General features: G+C 37.6%; 1 non-coding gene across 1 annotated transcript; it reads right to left on the bottom strand.

Moving 5' to 3' along the window:
• Positions 1 to 7,598: 7,598 nt before the first annotated feature.
• LOC123862552 (U6 spliceosomal RNA) lies at positions 7,599 to 7,705 on the bottom strand. The gene has a single exon (XR_006795256.1). It is a non-coding gene; the product is annotated as a U6 spliceosomal RNA (small nuclear RNA).
• Positions 7,706 to 23,876: the final 16,171 nt, after the last annotated feature.

The following is a 23,876-nucleotide window of genomic DNA, read 5'->3' on the forward strand; positions in this document are numbered from 1 at the left end:
CCATAGTGATTAGGTCCATGGCAGTTGGTACTGCTGTTTGTTTTTTTTTTTTTTTTTGAGGTGAGTTTTTCCATCTTGTCATTTTGTTCAGAGGAGAACAGATGACTGAGAGAACAAAATGCTAACAGGGTAATAATGACCCCAGAAAAATATACACTAAACAAATCAGGAGACCTGAAACTGGGGGAAAAGAAAGGGAAAGAAAGAAAAGAAAAAAAAGAAAAGGAGAAAAAAAGATTATGACCAAATATGATCAGGCTGGTGAATAGATCAGTGCCACACACTAGATTTTGGGCATATTTTGGTCTGTTAGAAGAAACTGCCTCCCAAAATCTTAAAGAAAGAAAAACTTATACATATGTACAAAAATAAGGGTAAATATGATGAAGGGATAGAATATGACTGTAAAGATGAAAATTATAAAAGATTTTATAAAAGGAATTGATAAGAAGTTGGTTGAAAAAAGAAAGAAGAGAAATTAAAAAAAAAAACAACAAAAAAAAGGGAGAGAATGTGGTCAGGCAGGAGACTAGAACAAAGCCATTCACTAGAGATTTAGGGTATATTTTGGTCTGTTAGAAGAAAGTGTATCCCAAAATTTTAAAGACAGAACAACTTACATATATACCAAAAATAAGGTTAACTACAATGAAGGGATAGAATATGACTCTAAAAATGAAAATTAAAAAAGGTTTTTTAAAAAGGGATTGATAAGATGCTGGTTAAAAAAGGGAAAAAGAAAAATTCAAAAAAAAAGAAAAGGAAAAAAGAAAATTGAAAAAAAAATTAACTTTGAAAGACTAAAGAATCAGGGGAAAAAAATGCCAAGAATTCTATGTGCTGTATTCCCCTAGCGCTGGAGTTCTGCCGTTCTCATTGATCAATAAACTTGGTCTTGGCTGGCTGTTCTTGCTGATCTTCTGGGGGAGGGGCCTGTTGCCCTGGTTCCCAAATGTCTTTGCTGGAGGCAGAATTGCCCCGCCCTTGCCTGGTCCGGGCTAAGTAATCTGCTCGGGTTTGCTCTCGGGAGCTTTTGTTCCGTACAAGCTTTCCGCACAGCTTTGGAGGACGAGAGTGAAAATGGCGGCCTCCCAATCTCTGCCCTGGAGGAGCCGAGAACTCAGGCCTGCTCCTCAGTGAGCCCCCAGAGAAAAGCAGTCAATCACTCCCGTCTCCCCGGTCTCTGGCCGCACTCCATGCTCACCCGGCCTGTGACTGAGCATTTCTATCTCTGGCACATGACCCCGTGTGGAGTCTCCAAACCCTGCATATCCCTGCGTTGCGCTCTTGCACTGATCCTCCCCGGGGAGGAAAGTGAGTCTCCCCGGACCTGCCACTTGTTGGGTCCCTGCTGGAGGAGCAGTGGCCCGACTGTGCTGCAGGATCACGGTTTATGGCAACCCCAAGCTGAGAGCCCACTCCTTGGCTCTGTCTCTGCAGCCGGCTTCCCCGCCCTGATACCCAGGAGCTCTGCCGCACTCAGGCACCCCCGGTGTTCCTGTGACCCCTAGGGTCCTGAGACCACACTGTCCCACGAGGGTTCCATGCCCCGCTTAGCCACTGGAGTGATGTTCCTCAGCAGAGCCAACTTCTAAAAGTTCCAATTTTGTGTTCCGCTGCTCTATCACTTGCCAGAAGCAGCTGATGGAGGCCCCCTCCCCTGCTGTCTATCCTCCCCAATATCACCTTGCATTCACTTCTCCGCATGTCCTACCTTCCAGAAAGTGGTCGCTTTTCTGTTCAGAGAGTTGCTGCTACTCTTTTCTTCGATCTCCTGTTGAGTTCGTAGGTGATCAGAATGGTTTGATAGCTATCTAGCTGAATTCTGGGACCAGACAAAATTTAGGTCTCCTGCTCTTCTGCCCTCTTGCTCCTCCTCTTTTTAATTTTAAATAGAGGTACTCCATGAGTTTATTTTTCTAAATAATTTCTGAGATACTCATAATGGGGAATTATCAACCTAGAGAGATGATGCTAAAATGCAAGGCAGTAATTCAACTGCAAACTGAAGTCACATCAAATTCCATAGGATAATTTTACTTCAAGCTAAATAACTAATAATAGTCATCTTTGTCACAAAGTGGCATATTCCTGGCCATTTTTTTTTTAAAGATTTTATTTATTTATTTTACAGAGAGATAGCGAGAGCAGGAACACAAACAGGGAGAGTGGGAGAGGGAGAAACAGGCCTCCTGCTGAGTAGGGAGCCCAATGCAGGGCTCGATCCCAGGACCCTGGGATCATGACCTGGGCCGAAGGCAGATGCTTAACAACTGAGCCACGCAGGACCCCATTCCTGGCCATATTTTTATTTTAACTTTATCAAGATCTTATTACATGACAAGTGTTTTGCATAAATAAATGTATTTAATCTTCATAATAATCACTTATTTCCCATTTTCTAAATGAGAAAAATGAAACATTGAATCTTCTGTCGTTCAGTATTATTAAGAACACACTATGATCCAAGCACTATTTTTGCCTCAGAGGATAAAATAGTGAATAAATCAAACAGACAATATCCTGCTATCATGGAGCTTATATTAAATTGGGGGAGGAAGAAAGGAAATAAATAAGTATGGCCTTAGGGCTATAAAGACAATGTAAATAAAGCAGAGTAAGGATATAGATCTTGGGATTTCTTTGCATAGTATAATTGAGGAAGGCCTCTTTGCTTATGTGGCATCTCAGCCTGAATGAAAAGAGCAAGGCAGCCAGGATGATATTTGAGGAAAGAGTATTCTAGTAAGAGAGAACAAAATAAATTGGAAAAAAAAAAAAAAAAGTCCTGAAGTAGTAGTTTGCTTGGGATGTGAAGAACAGTCTGGTTGTAAAGGTATGACTGTGGGTGAGAGTGATAGGAAACAAGTCAAAGACGGGACAGAGCATTAGTAAGTCACAGGAGGGGACTTAATTATGTCAGATCTCTGTAGGTGAAGATTCTGAATGGGATAATTCTGAATGGGGTGGAAGCCACTGGAGGATTTTGAGAAGAGTAGTGACATGTTCTGATTTACTTTTGAAAAATAGCACTCTCATTGTCCTTATTGGAACAAAGGTGGAAATAGGTAGCCTGCTAAGAAGAATCTCAATAGTATGGCAAGAGACTAGGTTGATAATGTTGGATAATATGAAAAGTGGTTGGGTGCTAGGTTTATTTTGAATATAGAGAATAAGGGGAAGTCCAATTTTTTGATCTGGACATTGGGAAAAATGGGAGTTCCATCTTACTAAGTTTAGGGAAAGAGCATATTTTGGAGTATAATTAGATCAATACTTTTGTTTACAGTGTGTTAAGTATGGGAATTGTTAGATATTTAAGATATGTTATAAGTAAGCAATTGGAAACAGAGGGGGGTTCAGGGAAGAGATCACACTTAAAGACATGGGATTGGATAAAATTACATGCCAAAGTGTGTAGATACAGAAAAGAGGTCTGCAGAAGGTGAGGAAAATCCAACAAGATACTGAAAAGTTACAGCCATTGAGATAGTAGGAACTGAGAGAGAGGAAAGGTGTTTTTGTAGAGGCCAAATAAAGAGAGCATTAACTGTTTCAGGAAGAGGGAAGTAATTAAGAGGTGGAGTCCTAGGAAAACTGAGTACTGACATTTGGATTTGCATTGTGGAGGTCATTGCTGACCTTGATAAGATGGTGGGAGGATAAAGAATTGATCTTTGTAGTTCCTGTTTTGTGGCGTCCCGGTAGCTTGCCATGATCGTATAGTGGTTAGTACTCTGCGTTGTATAGTTCCTGTTTTCCCTATAGAATCAAGAGGAAAGACATTAGGTGAGAGTTGGGTGGGGGAGTAGATGTGGTTTTGAATGTTATCAGAGAAAGGTGATCTGTCATCTAGGAGAATGGGAGAATAATTTTACTATGGCACTTTCATGGAATTTCAGGCAACATTACCTCTCCCCTTGAGGTCTATGGTCATGTACTTGAGACCAGCATGGCTCTGAAATTTTCTTTAGCAATGTTCAGCTGCTTAGGTAAAGGTAGTAAGAGGTGAGGATTAGAAGTTAACCAGAGTTGGGATCTTGCCAAGTTAGTCCGCCAGGTGGAAAGATAAAGTATGATAGATCATGGAATCTAAATAGGATAAGGATTTTTTTTTCTTAATTTTGAAAGAGATGATGGAGAAAAAGAAATATCAGTAGATTAGGGATCCCAGTAAGGCAAGGGATTGTTGAAATTGGGATACAGAACATCCAACAATATCTTAGTGGTGGAGAGTGGGATATCAGAAACAGATATTCCAGAGTATAGTAATTGGTAATAACAAATTGTAGTTACTGAGTCAGGTAATTTTACTGATGACAGACTGTGTTCTTTCCAGGGCAAAATGGAAAAGCATGTGGATATGAGAGAGGATTTGGGAAATGTATTAGATGAGGGGTTTTATGGAAATGTGTTATAGGGATCATGGTTCAGAGGGGCTTAGAGTCTTAGGCTTCTTGTGGTTTCTGAAGCAACCAGGGCCTGAGGGACTAGTCTTAAAAGTATCTTAGAAGGTCATAATCAGATCTAATTAGATCCTCCTGAGTCAGTTGTTCTCGGCCTTGGCTGCATGTTAGAACCACCTGGGGGAGCTTAAAAACTCTCCAGTGCCCAAGCTTCACCCCAGACCAATTAAATCAAAATCTCTGGGGGTGGGACCAGACATCAGCATTTTTTAAAGTTCCCCAAGTGATTCCTATATGCACTCAAGGCTGAAAACCAGTTTTCTAATTGGTGAAGCCAGAAACAACAGCAAGAAATCTTGACTCGAGCCTGGGCTCTGCATGCTCAGATAGACCACCTCCAGCACTGTCTGCATATAAGGTAGGAGTCAGATTTGCCCTCCTCCTGGGTCTGATCATCTAAGGAGCAAAGATTTATGAGAGAAGTAAACCAAATGATTCAAAATAGTCCAGTAGATATGTTTGTGTGTATTAGCCAATAAAAAGTAAAAAGAAAGTTTCCTCCCCAAGAGCTGAACAATCACAGTTTGAGGCTCTGTTCTGCAGGACAGCAGGTCACTGCTGAAATGGCAATTGATTATATATACATTGCTGTGAGCACTCCTTAGGAACTGTTTCAGAAGAATGTCAGGTGAAAGGTTCACAGCACAACTTTTCACGGTTAATTAGCAGTTAGAATCGCTTCAAGAAATCGAATAGGGAGGATCAGATGGGCTCGCAGCTCACCTTGGGGCAGTAATTTGTATGTCCCAGCCATTAGTCTTGGTTGCTAACAACATCATCTAGAGGTAATGCAGTCTTACATTTTTGCTTATTTTCCATTTGGTTGCTAAATAATTTAACTCCAAAATCTCATTTCTGTTAAAAAAGAAAAATTAAATGAAATGTTTGTATCAGCTATTTAATTTGTAACATGTTGCCATAATAATCTGATATTGGTGTTAATGCCATAAAACACACCTGATTACTTTGTTTTAAGTGCTCAGACAACACTAATAGACTCTAAAAGTGAAGAAATCCTACTTAAAAATCACAAAGAACATTATATGTTATTGGTATCTTAATAAAATAAGTTACAGAGGAGTAAAGGTTTGCTTTTGGGTTAAAAAAAGCTTTTATTTTAAACATATCTCTTTAAATCGTCCTGTTTTTTGAACAAAACCAGTTGTAATATTTTAGAAAGCCACTATGTTCCTTTTGTTGTGGAAGCAATTTAGCTGTGCTATGTATTTAAGATAAATCTTTACTCCACAAACATTTATTGCACTCTGAGAAGGTTTTAAATCTTATTTACTAGTGCCATCGCTTTTGAGATTAAGGCGTGGAAGTGGGGTCTGCCATAAACTCTTTTGCATTTTGTTAAATCTGTAGATGTAAGTGGTAAATTGACCTAAGAGAGGATGATGATTCTTGTCACCTTCTCCACCTGGAAATGTGTATTTAGTTCTCTTTGAAAAGAAGGCATTTCTTAAGTTTAACTTATTATTTTCCCAGTTGGAGTGACAGAAAATGTTGGGTGACCTTTGTAGGGTCATTTATTGTCTCTGTGAAAATTTCCTCCATCCGAAGTAGGAAAAAATACCTGCTGAGCTAAGGACTATGGTGAAGACAATGCTTGTCAAACATTTTTGTCCTACTCCTCAGAAAGAAGTCAACCATGATAAATAGACTTTCAGGACAAGTTTCCTAAAATTCACCTTGTGCCAAACTTTTCCAAGTCCATCTACTCTTCTTCAGGCTTTTGCACTCCCATTAAAAGCTATGATGATGAGCAAGAATTGGTTCTAGGCAAAATATTGCACTTAGCAGTTTAAATTTTTACCTTGTCTTTTTGTTCCTTTCTCTTCTATTTGTCTACAGTGTGTCTATGTATTTCGTGTTCTATTTACTCTAACATACATAACACCAGATACAGTTTCACCTTCCTACATAAGGACTGCATCTGCCCAAATCAGCCCCATTTTAAGTCTTTTGTTACTTAAAAAAAAAAAAAAAATCTTGTTTGGGCTCTATCCCAAACCAATTAAATCAGAAACTCTGAGGTTGTAGCTTAAAGAATCTTTAGGTTTAAAAGCTCCCAGGTGACTCTAATGTACTGACTTGGCTAAGTATCACTGTCTTAAAGCCAAAACTGTGGATTCTTAAACGTCTAATTCTGAAGAGTTCTCAGGTGAGTAAAGAAGATACTTGTAGAGCAGAAATCCTTATAGGCTATTTATGAGCCCAAAACTAATGAGAGGACATTGTCTTATCAGCCTAAAGGATGACAGCAACTAAGCCAACAATAATTTTATCTTGCTATGAAATTCCTCTGTGTCCGTGACCTTTATTTTCTTTTGTCTCAGGCACTGAGGTTACCTGTAATAATCTATCACACACTGAATGTATTATTACTCCCATTTTATCTGATAGTATAATGTTTACTAAGAAGTGACTAACTTTCTAATTTTGTGAGGGTGGGAAGAATTCCAAATGTATTTGACATTATGTCACAGTGCAGTGAATCTCTGGCTCTGAGAAATATTATATATATATATATATATATACACTCCAATGACAGTAGTTATCTGTTCTCCTTGCATGCTTTAGTTAATAAGCAATGCTTCTTGCTTGCTTGGAGTTGTCTCTGTTCAGAATGATTAGGAGGATGTCCTCAGAATTTTAAGAATACTGTGATGTTCATGGCCATGGTGACTTGGGTTCAAAACCATGGTTTTCTAAACTAAATGCTTTTTGAACATTGGACCAGGTACTAGAAAATAACTAAAACTAAGAGCCCCTTGTGTTCTTGAAATAAGAATTTATATATATGGTGAAGATAGAAGCCTTTGGTTGAAAGTTATGTGATAAGGATCAATATGCTCATTTTTAATTTCAGTTTTTGAGCTCTTTTGAACTTGTACCATGAACCTGATTATAGCAATACTGAATTAGTTGCTGTTTAATCAATGTAGTAAAATGAAGAAAACTGTTAATATCTTCTTTCATTCAAGCCCTCTCTCTTCAGCTAAGTTATGGTTTAGAGGACAGGTCTTTTAAATGCATTTTAGAGGCATTCATCCTGCCTCACTCTCACTGTAACCTTTGAGAAGAGTGCTAAAAGGTCAAAGTCAAGGTTACTTTTTTTTTTTTTTTTTTAATATGGAATGCCTCACGAGTTTGCCTGTCATCCTTGCTCAGGGGCCATGCTAATCTTCTCTGTATCTTTCCAATTTTAGTATATGTGCTGCCGAAGTAAGCACAAGGATGCTATTGATTAAGAGTATTAGGGGTTACGTTTTCTTGTATAATGCTGGAAGAGATTAAAATCTATTTAAGGCTTCCAGTCTCTGGTTTGCATATAAGGAGCTTGGAAGTTGCCACTCTGTCTTAACAAGTAAAAAGCAGAATAGACTAAAAAATCAACAATTCTGGGATCTATAGGTCGGGGGGCGGGGAAACACAGGACAAACTACTGTCCCCAAGATTGCAGAGTCAAGCAAAAACAGGGCATAAAGTTCCATAGAATAGAAACCGGGGAACCAGTGCCAGGGTAGGAAAACCTGAACTATAACTGACAAATTGCTAGAGGTTCAGGATGGACAATTCTGAGTGTTAAAAACCATAGAGGCCCCAGTCATAGGCAGGGGGCCCACAATATGTGAGATTTACCTCCAGAAACATTACCAGATTTCTACAGTAAATATGGGAGAATAAATCCGTCAGGCTTCCTGCAGGGGGAGGGGCAAAGGAAACATTTTGAAATACTCCGAGCATTCTGCTCTTCTTAAGAAGGTGTGCCTTCAGGAGAAACTAGTTTAATGGGAGTCTAACTTGCTGGGGTATTATCAGAGACTAGTTGACCTGGGGGAAGGGAAATACCTAACTCCAGAATCCTCTAGCTATCCTCCACCACCTAAGTGGGGAGAGAGAAAAAAAAAACAAAAAAACAAAAACGGAAGCAACATTTGTGAAATTTACTGTGCAGAGGCATAGGCTCATTAAAAGACTGAGACCTAATCAAAGGACTAAAAAATGCTTTCCCTCACCACCATATTATGAAGGCCTTTTTACAGCAGTCTCTTTTACCCAATACCTCATATCTGGCTATCAAGAAAAAAATAGAAGGCTCATTAAAAGGCAAAACAAACAAACACAATTTAAAGAAATGGAACAAGCATCAGACCCAGACACGGTAGGAATATTTGAATGCAAATATATTTTATCCATTCGGTGGTCCTTTGGTTGTCCTATGATGTATACTTTTGGAATATTATTTCCTAATTATTTTGATAAGACGACCTTATGGCTGATTCTTACTTGCTCTGGGTTTAAAAGTTTTAGTCAAATGCTTTCTGCTTTTAGGAGAAACTGGTTTTCTCCTTGATGTGTTACCACCATGAGTAAGATGAAATACTGATGACCAAAGAACAACTGTAACCTTAGGGACTTGGCTTCTTTGGCTGGCCTGTTGTAAACAAGATGATCTATGACTAACTAGACCTTATGACTTAGTCCACTTGTCAAAGCTGGGGTCCCCCAAAGTCATTTGGGGACAAGTCCTTTTTAATCATAAATATTGGTTCATTTGGATGTTTCACATATGTAATTTATTTGTAATCAAAGCACAATTTATTTCTATGTTCTGTGGCCATGAAAACTTACTCAGAGAGACAGTGTTCTTACCCTTACCCTTGATGCAATTTTCACAGGTCCAAGACATTTCTTGTTCCTCTCTGATAACAATCTTACAGTTTTAGTCCTTCTAAGTTACAAATACAGTGTTAATTCATTATGTAATATATCACTATAAATAATAATATTTTAACCTTGCTTTTTCTCTTTTTGGCATGGCTCACCATCTTAGACCTGGCAGTCCCAGCACAGATACATTTATTCTGCTGCCACAGCCACTTTAAAATTCTGAAGCATTCACTGTATCTTCTACCTTAGGGAATTGACATTCTAGGATCTGGGAATACTGCAATGGAAATGCCCATTCTAAGGTTTTAGATGGAAGATTTCACACTTCCATACTTACCCCATTTCTTTTGGGGGAGGCTGGGGATTTCCATCAATGAGTCTCTTAAAAAAACCCCACTCTCTCTGTACCTTGACCCTCTTTATTATCTCTGATTTGCTTGAGGAATCCAAGAATTGTTAATATTGACATTTTCTTTGTAAATTCTGCATATGGTCATCTGTCTTGTACTCATTTTTATTGATGTGTATCATATTTTTTGTCTTAATTGAAGCAGAAAGACTTGTGTTTTAACATCCTGTTTGTTACATGTGTATTTGCCTGGAGTGTCTCTCTCTCTCTCTCGTTTTTTTTTTTAGCTTTAGAGAGTGATAGAGCACCAAGGAGGGGAAGAGGCAGAGGGAGGAGGAGAGACAATCTTAAGCAGGCTTTACATCCAGCATGGAGTCTGACTCGGGGTGCCATCTCACAACCCTGAGATCATGACCTGAGATAATATCAAAGAACTGATGCTTAACCGACTGAGCCACCCAGATACCCCTGGAGTGGCTCCTTTTAATATCTTCTTCAAGAGCCAGGAATGCTAGTAGGCAAGTGAAACAGAATTCAGATACTATTTGGAATCATCCCATTTCATTATGATCAACTCTCTTCCGATTAATTTGGCCTAGCTTGCCAAATTCAGTTTCTCTTAAATTTCAGATTATTTACTAGAGTAAGGAAAAAGCTATTTGAAATAACTACTATAAAAAGACAAAAGTCAGTGGGAAATGTTGAGCCCTCATATAGGAATAGTTTTCTATGAATTGAGTCACAAGAGCTGCATTTATTTTATAAGTTCTCTGGTAGGTCGGACTATTTAGATAAGCTTTAGGAACCAAATGGTAATGTGCACTGGGTCTGTTCTCATTCATGAGGCTGGAAAAATACTTCCCAACTCATCTTTAATTGGTCTTTTGTACCCTAGAATCATAGTTCACATTAAATGGACACTGTGAGTTAAAGTATTGCTGTGCTATCTGGACATTCACATTAGTGTATCAGACTTTACTAGCTTCATAGGATTTACCAAGATAGGACATGAACATTTGAGGTATTAATAACTGATAATATTTTATATGGCTAGTTATTTTTAGTCTCTGTAATATGGTGAAATAAAGTTTTGTTCCTTTCCTGCAAGGTGTGCAAGTTTTTGAGCTATAGACTGTAACCTTCTTTTATCCCTTAAAGGTGAATTACTATTAAAATTTAAACTATAGTTTTATACATTGCTGCCTATGTTTACCATATTTGCATGCTGGAAAATTACAATTATAAAAAGGTTTTTCTATTAAAGATTTTCCAGTTTATTTAGATTCAGTGATTTCTTTTTCAGGAAAACACAATCTTAATAGTTTGTATACAATGGAAGTAGAATCTGAGGCTTTTAGGGAATCATTTAAAGGAATGTTACGCATACACTAAGAGACTCCTAGAAGATGGCTGAACCGCTGGAAATGATGATGTGAAGCAGATCAGCATCACACCTCTTCCCCAACATGCTGTAAACGAACACGTGCCATGTATATGTCTATTAACTATGACACAAGAAGGAGAAATAGACTATTAATATATTAAGCTACCAGTATTTTGGGGTTGTTTATTTTAATTTTATTTAACTTAGTGCATCTCTGCTTGTTTAAAATTGGTTGCCTCTGTGTTTAGAATTATTAGAAGGAATTTTCTTGGAATTGAGAACATTATAATCTAATTATAATATAACCAATATCACTTATCAGATGTATTTTAAATTAAAAGGCCAGAGTTTTAAAATAAATAGGAATATATGGACAGTGTTGCATTATCCATCGTAATATAGCTCAACTATTTGAATATATTTGAGATAGTACAACTATGCGTAGCCAAAGCAATTCTATTCTAGTGAACTGAGGGGCCTGAAAAAACTTGCTAATGACAGAGTACAGAATTTTCACAGAGGGGAAAGATTGCAGTTGTAAAGAAAAATAGAAAGTAACATATTTAGAGAGAGAGATGAGTCATGAATTAACACAATGATGTCAGGAACTAAAACTTACTGGCATATTAAAGAGATACTCTATAAAATAGTGAATCTAATGCCCTAAATGTATCAAAAACATTTGAATATTTGTTAAAAATATAGACCCTTGGGTCTCAAACCAGACTTACTATATCAAAATTTCTATTTTTAATATGCTTACATGAGAATGACTTTATCTTTGTGATGCTTAAATGAAATAATTGTGGGAAGATCTTATAATAGTGCATCCAATAAATATTAATCACTGGTATTATTGAAATTCCTGTGCACACTAAAGCTTGCAAAACATTCTTATAGAAATGGATCACATGGCGTGATTACCATTTTTATAAAAATTGGTATTGTATCAAAGAACAGTTGATTAGCCTAATAGAGGATTAAAATACACGGAAAATGGTCTTATTTATCCTTGGAAAGGTGGCAATGAACAAAATAATAACAAAGTTCACCTCTGCTTTTTCATTTCTACACATAGCTTAAGTTGACAGTGGACCAAGTGGTCTGATATTAATCAGTATAAGGAATACAAGAGGAACAACATGTTTTGTTAATAAGTTAAATTTTGGTTTTAGTTAAAACTTGAGTGGTTAATGAGCTGTCTCCCTGGAGATAATTGAAGGTATTAGTCTGGAGCTCATGGCTAGATAGGCAGGCAGATTTGAATATCAAACACAGAGAAATGATTGTAGACATACAGCCAGAGAGAATTTACAAAATTATGAAGCTGAGAAAGGGTCTAAGATTAAACATTGGGGGACACCTACTTTAGGGTGAAGAGAAAGATAACAGAATTAGATAAAATGAGAAGAGCCTAGTCTGAGACTAAAGATGGGAAAAATTAGAATGGAGTATCCTGGAATCCAAGAAAGTAAGTTTCAAAAGAGAGATTAGCCAGTGGTAAGAAATTTTACAGATATTGAGCATGAAAGATCTGATCTTTTCACTCAAGCTGAAAAGTTCTCTCCTTGGCCTTGTATAGTCCCTTTCCTGTGCATAAGATCATGACTTAATTTATTTGGCATTTCCTGTGCCTAAACAATATCTTGTATTATTTAATTCCTTCAAGACTCACTGAGGCTCTGTTGAGGGCCAGAACCTGTAAATCTTTGGGAAGCTGGGATGATGTATAGTATTTGTTTTCACAAGGTGTCTCCAAGTCTCTGTATTTGGCAGAGCTAACATTTAAACTCTTCTCCTGCAGATCTTCCATGCTTGGTTTTAAGATTTGTTATGGCATGCCAAAAGTAGGCTCTACTCTGTGATATGGTTGTTACTCTTGAGGCACAAGCTTTCTGATGTCTCATCTGCATGTTCAAGGTGTTAATGAACTATTTACCTGGTCTCTCATTATGGCTGGCTTGAACTCCAGTGTCCTCTTGCACTGCTTGATATCTCATATCTCTCATCACTTTTAACCCATAGCAGATACTCTCTGACTTTAGTCTTTCCCTATGTATGTGCAGCCAAGGAACCCCTATGTGGGAGCCCCGCATAGAATTCTGTGTCCCATTCTGTGAATAGGTCCCTTCTCTTAGGTGCTCTGCCCCACAAATTCCAGCAGGTCCCCAGCTACCATGAACTCTGATCTTTGCTTTTTTAGCTCAATGGAATTGCTGTACTCTGCTTGGTATCCAGCTCATTGTGTTGTGATTAGGAAATTGTCCCTGGACAGAGAGCTAGGGCAATTGTAGGGCTTACTTCATGAGTAGCTCATCTTTCAGGAATCATAGGATTTCACTGATTATTGCCCAATGCCTGAAAAGAGTATGTATTTTTCTAATTTTATGGTAGTTTATAGGGGGAGGGCTAGTTTGGTAATATATATTCCATCATAGCCAGAAGCAAAAAATCTCTAAGTTCATTCAGTCTTGAAATATCAAGATCTTCTTTGATTCGTTTCTCATCTTTAGGCTCTCACCCAAAAATAAATCCTTTCATTCATCTTTCTGAATGCCATTTATGTCAATTCACTCATTTCTGTGATCATTGCCACCGTCCTGAGACCATCATTTCCCAAAACCTTTATTGACTGCAATACCTTTCTAAGCAATTTCTCACAGCTGATACGTGATACTTTAATCATATTATCTGTTAACATAGGTTCTTTACTCAATCTGTACTATTTTAATCAGAAAACTCAGTTCTTCCTTAATTTATCTTTCAATTATTTTATAGGCTTATCTCTTATTGCACCCCCTGTTTATATTAGTTGCTAGAACAACTATGTGATCCCTAGACTTTGCTTATATTATTTTGCATAGAATGCTTTGATTCTTCAAAACTAGTTTTTCAACAAATATTTAAGTGCCTAATATGGGCCAGACATCATTTTAGATTATAGCATTACAGTACTGAACAAGATAAAACAGGGTCCATCACATTACAGAACTTATATTGTAGTGGAAGAGATAGAAATTGAAGAAATATTCACATAAATATTAATTATGCTTGTGTTAGGAGCTATAGCACAGAAACACACTGCATCTTAAGTGCATTTACCATGCAGCTCTCCCTTAGACCTTAGAGTACATTCCTCTGGGGAATTAGATTTGAGTAAGTAGTGGTAGAAGTTAGCTGGATAAAATACTGGTGAAGGACAGCTCATAAAGATTTAGTATTAGTAAAATAATTCCTTGTAGAAATGTATTATCCAATAATGGTTTTTCTTGTAGAGGAATATACACAATTTTTGTTTTGTTTAACTAGACCAATGTTGCATTTATTGGGTGTTGGGCTGCCCATATTAACAGGCTTACTTAGAAGGTTGTGGTGGCCAGAATTGTGGTACACCAGACTGTTGTTTGGCTATGGTCTTGCTGTGTTTTAACATAGTACAGTTTGTACATTATTTTCTCTTTTGTATTACTCCATACCCAAAGCCAAGAATTTTTTAACCCTTTTTAGGCTTAGAAATTGTTCCCATTCTCTAATTCCTTATTATTCAAAGTGTATCTCATGGGCTAGTAACATTGGAACAACCTGGGAGTTTATTAGAAACATAAAATCTGAAGACTATCCCCAGACTTACTGAATAAGAATCTGCAATTTAGTAAGATCGCTAGTTGATTCATATGTATATTAAAATTTAGGAATTGCTGCTCTAAATCCGGCCACCAGCCTTGCCTCTTCATTCTCCATCATCAACTTGTGCCTCTTTCATGTTACACATCTGGTCATGCTGGGAATTATTAGCTTATCAAGAGTCAGGGATTAAAGTGCTGTAAACTAATGAATTGGTTATACCTGGGATCTGTGGGGAACAGTCATAACTAACAAAAATTCTCTAAGTTATATTAATTTGGTGAGTGTTGCTGCAGCATCAACTATTGCATCAATCCATTGCTTCTCTCATGGTGCGGTTTGCTTTCTTAGTTTCTAGCTGTTGCCTCAGTTGGGGGCCACATTGTCCCTGAGTGTTCTAGGCTGCTGCCTAAAGGATGTCCTTAGCACAGTATCATTAACCCCAACACTGATGCACCTACCTGAAAATCTGCCTGTTTTACGTCTTCAGTGCTGTTTCTAGGCAATCAGCCACTGAGTTGGGCCATGGTTTAGGCTGTAGTTAGCCAAATTTCTCTTTTTCTAATATTTTCCTCTTCCCCATTCTTCATCAGTAGCTGATGTGCCCAGATTCTAGGAAAGACCAAGAGGACCCACAGACTTAGGCAATTTAATAATTCTCTTGGCTCTGTCCAAAGACTATATCTTGGTCAGGAAGAAAGAATTTAATACTTTTTCCCTCTCTCCCAGTCCCACAGTTGGGCAACCTGCCTGCATCTCTGGTTCTTTTTACCTCTTTCCAAACTTCTTTCTCTTTTTCTCTTTCTTTAATCCTTTTACTTCTAGCCAGTCATCTCCTCCCTTAGTTAATTCAACATAAGCCTGACACTTCTTTTATGTTTTAAGTTTTAGTGGCTCAAAGATTCCACAACTAAAATTTTGATTACATAGAATCATTACCCTTCCAATTAAAATGCAAGGTATTATGAGAAAATAATTTATCAAAGTAGAAATCAGTGTTCATATAAATTATAATTTATACTCTGTTTGAATTTTATTATTCAGGGTTTTCTAGAAAGATGTTAATTAACATGGAATTTGATGTGCATATTGAACAAATTTACTTATTAAAATGGAGTTCATAGGTATTGAGCTGAATTTTACTGGAGGGAAATAGGCTCTGTAGTAATTTGAATTCTATTTCTGAGATAAATAGTTTTACAGTTTTCTAAGACAAGGTGAATATGCAAAGTGGTAGGATTAAACCAACTGAAAGAATGAATGGATATAATTTTTTTCTACTCTGAAGCTGCGTTCTCTAAATAGGGTACTTTTTGATACTTCTTTGTCTTAAAATTCTGTTTTCGTAAGTCAGAGTGAATTGGGTATACTTAGTGTGATTTTGCTGAAGTCATTAGTCATAGCCCTAGACTTACTATTTATAATTATGTGTGTTTGGCAAAATTGGACAAAAATATGTTTAACTGTTTCATTCTGGATTTATCTTGAGGACTCACCATGATTATAAGAAATTTAATTAAAAGTAATTTAATTCTTCTGAGATTTGTTAAAGTAATTTTTAAAAACTTTAAAACATGCTATACTCTATTTTTCTTTGTATGAACATTTATACAGAATATTTATACCTGTTCTTGTTATTATTTTGTGTGTGTGTGTGTTCTTGCTATTCTAAACCATTCTAATTTTAAATGTGCAAGATAGTGATGTCATTAGATACAGCAAATGCTTGTTTGAAAAGAAAAAAAAATGAAGGAAAGAAAAGTTTTCTTTTTATTTATTTTTTATTCTTTTTATTTAAATTCAGTTAATTAACACACAGTGTATTATTAGTTTCAGAGGTAGAGTTCAGTGATTCATCAGTCTTATACCCAGTGATCATTACATCACATTCCCTCCTTAATGTCCACCACCCAGTTACCCAGCCCCCAGCCCCCTCCCCCTCCAGCAACCCTCAGTTTATTTCCTATGATTAAGAGTCTCTTACAGTTTGTCTCCCTCTTTGATTTTTGTCTTTTTTTCCTCCTTTCTTTTGTTTCTTAAATTCCACATATGAGTGAGATCATATGATAATTGTCTTTCTCTGATTGATTTATTTTGCTTAGCATAATACCCTCTAGTTCCATCCATGTCATTGCAAATGGCAAGATTTCATTTTTTTTTGATGGCTGAGTAGTATTCCATTGTGTACATATATGCCACATTTTCTTTATCCATTCATCTGTCAATGGACATCTCCACTCTTTCCATAGTTTGACTATTTTGGACATTCTGCTATAAACACTGGGGTGCAGGTGCCCCTTCAGATCACTACATTTGTATCTTTGGGGTAAAAACCTAGTAGTGCAATTGCTGGGTTGTAGGGTAGCTCAATTTTCAACTTTTTCAAGAACCTCCATACTGTTTTCCAGAGTGGCTGCCCCAGCTTGCATTTCCACCAATAGTGTAAGAGGGTTCGCCTTTGTCCGCATCCTTGCCAACATCTGTTGTTTCTTGAGTTGTTAATTTTAGCTATTCTCACTGGTATGAGGTGGTATCTCATTGTGGTTTTGATTTGAATTTCCCTGATGCCAAGTGATGTTGAGTATTTTTTCATGTGTCTGTTGGCCATTTGTAAGTCTTCTTTGGAGAAATGTCTGTTCCTGTCTTCTGTCCATTTCTTGACTGGATTATTTGTTCTTTGGGTGTTGAGTTTGATAAGTTCTTTATAGATTTTGGATACTAGCCCTTTATCTGATATATCATTTGCAAATATCTTCTCCCATTCTGTCGGTTGTCTTTTGGTTTTGTCAACGGTTTCCTTTGCTGTGCAAAAGCTTTTTATCTTGATGAAGCCCCAATAGTTCATTTTTGCCTTTATTTCCCTTGCCCTTGGAGACGTGTCTAGCAAGAAGTTGCTGTGGCCCAGGTCAAAGAGGTTGCTGCCTGTGTTCTCCTCAAGGATTTTGATGGATTCCTGTCTCACATTTAGGTCTTTCATCCATTTGGAGTCAATTTTTGTGTATGTTGTAAGGAAATGGTCCACTTTCATTCTTCTGCATGTGACTGTCCAATTTTCCCAATACCATTTGTTGAAGAGATTGAAAAGTTCTTTTTAAAAAATTTTTTCTCTTGGGGTGGAGTTTTTTGATGAGGTGCTACACTAAGCCTGTCTGAAACCTCAAGTCTGATAACAAAATTCCTCCCAGGGATGGAAGACTATTAGGAATTGCAAACTCAAATGCATCCAGGATTGGCATCCTCTAGAGCAGATGGGGACTCTGACCTGGAGAATGCATGTAACACATGTGACATGCCTAATTATGAGAATCAGTACATGCCTTAAGTTATGACTTTCCACAAAGTATTTATAGTTCATACAGTCCAAATGCAATCTACCAGAGATCATTTTTACTACAAGTGAAGTTGCCTAATAACAAAATTGATATTCTATGTTTATCAGTTTTTCAGAAAAACTAGAGCTAGAAAATTAACCGGAGTTCAAAATTTCATGCAGAAGAGTGATGAAAGTAACCATACTTAATTGAAAGTAACCATAATGACAATAAAACAGTGATTCAGTAGTTGTAGAAACTTTCCTTAGTAAGCATTGAAAACCTTACCCTTTCCTAATCTGACAGTGAGAAACCACAGAGGAGATCTGAAAGTGCCTGTTGACTATCATCAAAAGTTAGTATGTGGCCCAATAAGCAGATAGTACAAGTCAGGACTAAAGGGATAGATAGGTTGAAAGAGGGTAGGATCTAGGACCCTAAACAAAAACTCCACTTCTGTTCACACTGACTGGATGTGTTTATTAATCCTTAGTGAGGAGAGATTTGCTTTGTGGTGAATCAAGGCTGCTTCTGAGTTGTACTTAGTAAAATTAATTGTCTCTGTGCCTAAGTTAATTGTTAGGTGTATAACATTGTTAATAAGTATGTTTATAAGTTGAGGCCACATCTTCTTAAGAGTATGAGACCTTGAAGTCAGACTGCCTGACCCTGTTGGACCTTGGCTATGTGACCTTCAGGCAGTTACTTAATCTCTCATGCCTCAGTTTTCTACCTGTTATGTGAAGATTATAAATATATCTTAGTCATCAGGTTGTGTGAAAATTAAGTAAGCTAATATAAGTAAAGCTCTTAACAAAGTGCCCTGAGTATAGTAAAATCATTAAACAAATGAAAGTAATTCTTAGTTAGACAAATGTAGCTTGTCCATAATATTCAGATTATTTTATGTTCATTCTCATTAATAATGCCCAGAATTAATGACCCCTCTGAAATAATAAGAAATATATTTGATCTCTGCTCCCAGTTCCTGGTATAGAGCTCCTAAAACCTTATAAATAGAAGTACTAGGAAGATCTTCTGTTTTAATATTTGATCTTTGAACCCAGTTCCTGACATTGAGCTCCTAGGACCTTTGTAACTTCTTAAGCAATGAAGAAAGTATCTGACACAGAATTCCTAATTCCTTTGGAATTTCCTGGGTGATAGGAGTGTATTTTGTCCTAATGAGGCAACTCTTGGTGGGCTCCTGGATAGGGGCTGATGACCAGAAAGATCAAGCCATGATTAAGCTTCATTTGGGAAGTTCAAACCAGGTAGAAGTAAATGAAGTGAGTCCAAATGACCACAGTGATTTTCTAGGCCAGTGATACACAAACATGGCTGTATATGTGAGTCACTTAGAAAATGTTTACAAATACATAACCCCACGCCCCACTCCACACTTACCCCAACTGTATGTCTGAGAATGGTTCTCTTAGAGACTGCCACGTATGCATCCACAGATGTAGTCATTGACAGCTGGTAGTCAAGGCCACCAGTTAGGACCTGCTTTATCACAGGTTCTTTAACTGGAACTGCACAAAATTAGATTTTGACATATACTGTGTGTTACCATTGAGTATATACCATGATTTATTTCTTCCAAGCATTATTTTCATAATTCAGAGTAGGAATATCAAGGTTACAAATGTCCAACTTCCCCAAATTGTAGATAACTGAGGCACTGACTGCAGGTTAGGTCTCCACAGTCACTTAGAATATTTTCCCATGCATTAAAATAAGCAGGCAAAATGCTATCAATTTCTAATGTATGGTGGGGTGGAGTGGTGTGGTGTGCATGTGTGCATTTGAATGCACACATGGATATTTATAGTATCAGATATGTCAATAGTGCCTAGTAACTCTTCCTCATGAAAGGACTGTCTGCTCAGAAAAGCAGTCCTACACTATGATTTGGGCAGTAGTGGTTACTGGATGGGCTGGGAGTAGGCACTTCACCTTAAGACACATCATACACTAGTCAGTGATTTGTGAGGTAGCTTGGTGTGATAGGTTCTGGACATACGACATTGGTTAAGAACTTTCCAGATGTGAGGGAAAAAAATGGTTCATACATAGAATCCTTATAAAAATGTAGTTGACAATATTTCTTCTTATTTTAGAAATACCACCTAACCTATCTAGAATTTGTGTTCCTCCAAGTAGCATAGAAAATATTTAGTCAAATCAGTCTATTTTCCTCTGGAATTAGGACTGGGAAGTACAGAGAAAACTGGGGGGTTGGTGAGAAGCGAACAATGGAGCAGAGTGTAGAGAGAAACATTCAAGAGCTTAGTGGAATCAGTTAATGGTAAAGTCAAAGTTACCCCATAGCTCTCCTCAGTCTGTGCACTGACCAGTCAGTCCAAAGAAACCCAAGGCCTGATAGCAACTTAACCAACAGTGGAAAAAAAATCAAAAACAAAACCCAGCTATCTATTGATATTGAGGGGAGAGACAACATTGCTTTGAGTGTCGCTAACCAAAGCTCCATGAAAATCATCATGTAGGAGATACCAAGATGGCCAAGCATAAGAACAGAGTTGCCCTTTCATTAGCCCCTATTACTTAGCCAATCTTTCTTTTCCTTACAAGTCAAAAGGTCAAAGATTTTTTTTTATTTTTTATTTTTTTAAATTTTATTCTTATGTTAATCCCCATACATTACATCATTAGTTTTAGATGAAGTGTTCCATGATTCATTGTTTGTGCACAACACCCAGTGCTCCATGCAGAATGTGCCCTCCTCAATACCCACCACCAGGCTAACCCATCCTCCCACCCCCCTCCCCTCTAGAACCCTCAGTTTGTTTTTCAGAGTCTATCATCTCTCATGGTTCGTCTACCCCTCCGATTTCCCGTGCTTCGTTCTTCCCCTCCTGCTACCTTCTTCTTCTTCTTCTTTTTTTTTTTTTTCTTAACATATATTGCATTATTTGTTTCAGAGGTACAGATCTGAGATTCAACAGTCTTGCACAATTCACAGCGCTCACCAGAGCACACACCCTCCCCAGTGTCCATTACCCAGTCACCCCATCCCTCCCACCCCAACCCCCACTCCAACAACACTCAGTTTGTTTCCTGCGATTAAGAATTCCTCATATCAGTGAGATCATATGATACATGTCTTTCTCTGTTTGACTTATTTCACTCAACATGATACCCTCCAGTTCCATCCACGTCGTTGCAAATGGCAAGATCTCATTCCTTTTGATGGCTGCATAATATTCCATTGTATATATATATCACCTCTCCTTTATCCATTCATCTGTCGATGGACATCTTGGCTCTTTCCACAGTTTGGCTATTGTGGACATTGCTGCTATAAACATCAGGGTGCACGTACCCCTTCGGATCCCTACTTTTGTATCTTTGGGGTAAATACCCAGTAGTGCAATTGCTGGATCATATGGTAGCTCTATTTTCAACTTTTTGAGGAACCTCCATACAGTTTTCCAGAGTGGCTGCACCAGCTTGCATTCCCACCAACAGTGTAGGAGGGTTCCCCTTTCTCCGCATCCCCGCCAACATCTGTCGTTTCCTGACTTGTTAATTTTAGCCATTCTGACTGGTGTGAGGTGGTATCTCATTGAGGTTTTGATTTGGATTTCCCTGATGCTGAGCGATATTGAGCACTTTTTCATGTGTCTGTTGGCCATTTGGATGTCTTCTTTGGAAAAATGTCTGTTCATGTCTTCTGCCCATTTCTTGATTGGATTCTTTGTTCTTTGGGTGTTGAGTTTGATGAGTTCTTTATAGATTTTGGATACTAGCCCTTTATCTGATATGTCATTTGCAAATATCTTCTCCCATTCTGTTGGTTGTCTTTTGGCTTTGTTGACTGTTTCTTTTGCTGTGCAGAAGCTTTTTATCTTGATGAAGTCCCAATAGTTCATTTTTGCCCTTGCTTCCCTTGCCTTTGGTGATGTTTCTAGGAAGAAGTTGCTTCAGCTGAGGTTGAAGAGGTTGCTGCCTGTGTTCTCCTTTAGGATTTTGATGGACTCCTGATCACATTGAGGTCTTTCAACCATTTGGAGTCTATTTTTGTGTGTGGTGTAAGCAAATGATCCAGTTTCATTCTTCTGCATGTGGCTACCCAATTTTCCCAACACCATTTGTTGAAGAGACTGTCTTTGTTCCATTGGACATTCTTTCCTGCTTTGTTGAAGTTTAGTTGACCATAGAGTTGAGGGTCCATTTCTGGGCTCTCTATTCTGTTCCATTGATCTATGTGTCTGTTTTTGTGCCAGTACCATACTCTCTTGATGACAGATTTCTAATAGAGCTGGAAGTCCGGAATTGTGATGCTGCCAGCTTTGCTTTTCTTTTTCAACATTCCTCTGGCTGTTCGGGGTCTTTTCTGATTACATACAAATTTTAGGATTATTTGTTCCATTTCTTTGAAAAACGTGGATGGTATTTTGATGGGGATTGCATTAAATGTGTAGATTGCTCTAGGTAACATTGACATCTTCACAATATTTGTTCTTCCAATCCATGAGCATGGAACGTTTTTCCATTTCTTTGTGTCTTCCTCAGTTTCTTTCATGAGTATTTTATAGTTTTCTAAATACAGATCCTTTGCCTCTTTGGTTAGATTTATTCCTAGGTATCTTATGGTTTTGGGTGCAATTGTAATGAGATCAACTCCTTAATTTATTTTTCTTCTGTCTTGTTGTAGGCTTATAGAAATGCCACTGATTTCTGTGGATTGATTTTTTTATTCTGCCACTTTACTGAATTCCTGTATGAGTTCTAGCAGTTTTGGGGTGGAGTCTTTTGGGTTTTCTACATAAAGTATCATATCATCTGCAAAGAGTGAGAGTTTGACTTCTTCTTTGCTGATTCAGATGCCTCTTATTTCTTTTTGTTGTCTGATTGCTGTGGCTAGGACTTCTAATACTATGTTGAATAGCAGTGGTGATAGTGGACATCTCTGCCGTGTTCCTGACCTTAGGTGGAAAGCTTTCAGTTTTTCCCCATTGAGAATGATATTCGCTGTGGGTTTTTCATAGATGGCTTTTATGATATTGAGGTATGTACCCTCTATCCCTATACTCTGAAGAGTTTTAATCAGGAAGGATGCTGTACTTTGTCAAATGCTTTTTCTGCATCTATTGAGAGGATCATATGGTTCTTGTTCTTTCTTTTATTAATGTAGTGTATCACATTGATTGATTTGCAGGGGTCTGTGCCACTTTTTAAAAATACATTTTTATGACTGAAACTACATTTTTATGACTGGAATTGCTATTTTATTGCTTCTGGCCCAAGTCAGTTATGAGTCTATAAGGTAAAAACTCAACTGCGTAAGTACGTAAACTATAACCTGGTTTTGCCAGCTAGCCCTAGTGTTATATGTCACTAAGCTATACCTTTTTTTTTCATCCCCAAATTAGAGGTAATGTTTTCCCAAAGAAATACATTTGAAACTCCAAAACTCAGTGAATTCTAAATACAGGACATTCTCCCATTCTTTAGACTAATGTTGAGAGTTTAAAGTAACTGTACAGACATGATCTTCTGTCAGTTTGAACAGAATCTGACTAATCCACCTGACATTAATTCATTTAAGTCCTTTTCTTATGAGCAGTAGAGAGGAAAGCTGTCAGAAAGATCCTATCGTAGCTGAAATGCAGCTGCCAAGGTTAGTTTTCAGTAAAGAGAGGCTTATTCTTAGTGTGCCAAATATACTTTCATTATTCTTGAATTTACAAGCATAGACTGGTGTTTGCTTTAATGAAAGTGGGGTAGGTTCTTGTGGCCTACAAAGGTGTCAGTGTCTGTGTCAGTGTGTAGTATTCTCAGAATCGGGGGCATTTGCAATTTCAGTATTAGCTAGTTTTTGATATTTTTCTTTGTAGATAATAAAATTTAATTTTTAGATAATCAGAATGAAAATAATACCCCAGAAAAGCACAATATAATAGTAGCCTTATGAGAGCAAGACAGAATTCTTTTTATTTAATTAATTTAATTTGAGACAGAGAAAGAGAGAGAACAAGTGGGGGGAGGGGAAGAGGGAGAAGCAGACTCCCCACTGTGGGGGGAGCCCTTCATGG

The sequence above is a fragment of the Mirounga angustirostris genome, unplaced genomic scaffold, assembly GCF_029215605.1.
Source record: "Mirounga angustirostris isolate CCGP_5_RB_7025 unplaced genomic scaffold, mMirAng1.0.hap1 SCAF_9, whole genome shotgun sequence".
NCBI classification, from domain to species: Eukaryota; Metazoa; Chordata; class Mammalia; order Carnivora; family Phocidae; genus Mirounga; species Mirounga angustirostris.